This window comes from Dermacentor silvarum, chromosome 10, assembly GCF_013339745.2.
Source record: "Dermacentor silvarum isolate Dsil-2018 chromosome 10, BIME_Dsil_1.4, whole genome shotgun sequence".
Classification (NCBI taxonomy): domain Eukaryota; kingdom Metazoa; phylum Arthropoda; class Arachnida; order Ixodida; family Ixodidae; genus Dermacentor; species Dermacentor silvarum.
The window spans coordinates 2,977,059-2,979,922 of record NC_051163.1 but is presented as its reverse complement, the minus strand read 5'-3'; positions in this window follow the sequence as shown (position 1 = coordinate 2,979,922).

Here is a 2,864-nt window from a genome sequence, read left to right as displayed (position 1 = left end):
TCTGAGATGGGAAGATTTTGGAGGCTATGGTGGACAGCTTGTACTGCTTGTCTGTTTCGTTGCAGATCGACGGACATGTGAAGTAAAAATACAACGCGCTCCTGGGTTTCATTGCGCTACCTATCGCACTTTCCGGACGCACACACACATAAATTAGGTGCCCTGTGTATGCGAAATTCAAGCGTAATGGAATAGCGTCCCGCACGTAAACTACGCTATCACGCTATACTAAAACTCTCTTTCTGCAAACTTCGTTGCGGAACGGTAACGCTATTTCCCGTAACCCCGCTATTACGCTAACGCTAAACTAAAACTGTCTACTGAACGGGCATTAACTAGAGAAACACGGGATTTTGACGCGATTAGCGACAGTGTATATACAACCGTACGGACTTACGTTAGTGTCATGTGGTCAATGTTTAAACGACGATGGCATTTGTGCGCTGGCGAAGCGTTAAAACGTGATTACATTTGGCCGATCATGAAGTCGGAGGGAAGTATGCATGTGATCGTGGACGAATGGTAGAGCATCAAGCTCGTAGTCATACCTGAAGAACTGATATGTCACAGTGCTAGAGGCTAATTTCTTGCCATTAGTAAGCAGGCAAGAAGACAATACATTGCTGCTCTGCTCCTGTCGCGACTGTTTAGTCAATTAGTTTTAGTAGTGCCGTGTTACGGTGTGGTAAGTGCGGCAACGTACCGCGCTGACCGAATACGTTTGAGCTGCGTGGGTGCTCGATGCGTACGGTAACTTGATGACAGCGGTTAACCTTCAGGCCTTGCGTATAAAAAATAGGACTGTTTGTTTTAAATTGCACCGCTGCCGACACTTTACACCAGCAGATAAGTGGAATCACGACGTCGTGAGTGGAATATAGTTAGTTACTGCAATAAAACTCGGCGCCCCCTCTAAGTAAAATCTTCGTCACTAGATGGCGCCACCAACCCGAATTGATTTTCGGTTATTTGAATTTTTTCTCATTCGGCCTGAGTGTATTACTCCCCTGTACGAAGGGTACGGCCACAAGTTCAGTTCAGCTCAAGGTTATGCTTCCGGTTTAGAGGGACTGACATACTTGCTGCCACTTCGCCACGTTGCAGAAGGTGAATTAAATTTAACTCATCTCTTGGACCTACCATGGTGAAAAACGCACGCGAGACGCGGACATGCACGGCGTGGGCTCTGTGGCCGACGCCACTTGCTCGCTATGTTTAGGCTTGGTCCGGCTCGGCTTGCAAAACATGGTGCGCACGTTACCGTATGCGGTAACGTATGGTAAAACTAAAAGGGGAAAGAAATTGAGATCCAAGCTAAGTGACAAATTGTGGCCAGTCAGTTTTCAACACCGTTAACTCAATGCATTCTGACGGACCACGGCGGCCTTTAGCGCGGCGCGCTCCGTGGAGCCATGCAGAAGCTGGGGAGGCGGCGGCGCTAGGGCGCAGGGACTCACAGAGCTAGGGGCGTTTGCGGAGACGCGTCGCCAGCAAGTACCTAGATCTGTAGTTCCCTTTAGCGCCGCGCGGGCGCGCTGCAATCGACCGGCTGCACGGGCGTGCGAATGTAAATGCGCGACCGGGCACCGCGATCTGCCTTGCAGATTACGACTGGTTGTTCGGTTTTTCCTTTTTTTTTTTTGTGGGGAAGTATTCGTTTTACTGTAAACATTAGCGACCCGACTCATCGCGACGAGGTTCAGTGAAGCAAATTGGCAAGACCATGTAGGCGCACGTCGCTTTTGTGTATGTCGCTGAGATGGCCATTTCTAGCTTAGTGCGCTGAAACTAATGCAAACGTACGAACGCAATCTGCTGCGCAGAATTTTTAATTATTAAGTGATTAATTAGAAACACGTGCCTCTCCATGCAAGCAAGCGGTCCGCTAGTCAAATTTTTTTACTTTCACCAGCAAACAAATAAGAGCTGCGGAATCCAGCAATACATGTTGTATCAGACCAGCAACAATCAGCATAAGGCCAATAGAACCCATTAGTCTAATGGAGAAACTATTAGACATGCAACACTGATTGTGTAAGACTAATAAGTACAATACACAGGGCCATTGGTCTTACAGGTAAATCAGTACGACTAATAGAAATTTCTGTCAATTGGCCTAATACAAACTTATACAACTAATACAAAACTGTATTAGACTAATTATTACAAACTTCTATTAGAATTTTTGCTAGGGTTGCTCAAACTGCCAAACATAATTACTCAGTATAAGTATATAGACTAGCTGCTGCTGTCTTAGCAAGCACTGCATGTTACTTGCTTTCAGTTAAACTTCTGTCACCATTTCATTAGGATCCTAACTGGAACCAGTTGCTACCAGTACAACTGGTCAATGTTCCAGTTGGAATCCAACTGGAACCAGTTGATTCCAGTACAACTGGTCAAAGTTCCAGTTGGATCCCAACTGGGTCCAGTCACTCCCAGTATAACTGGAAATTGTTCCAGTTGGATCCCAACTGGAACCAGTTGCTACCCAGTTGCTTTCCAACTGGGACCAATTGGTGTGTAACTGGGACCAGTTGGTTTCCAGCTGGAACCAGTTCATCCCAGCTGATCCCAGTTGGATCCCAGTTGGAAATTTTCACCTGGGGTGGTATAGCGCTGAGTCACAGGTTGGTGCCTATAGGCGTGATAATATTGCTTAATAGCTTTTATTTACAAGTTGTAATAACATTTCATCATTTCGTATTGTCGGCGCCTCCAGGACACCAAAGGGGCAATGGGAACACCACAGCTAAAACTCGGGCTGGCCCTTGTGTTGGGGCTCGCCAAAGCCTGCGCGTCCTATACGTGAGACCTACGCTCCCAATCTATCGTCGCGACGAGAAAAGCACCCCGCGACTTCT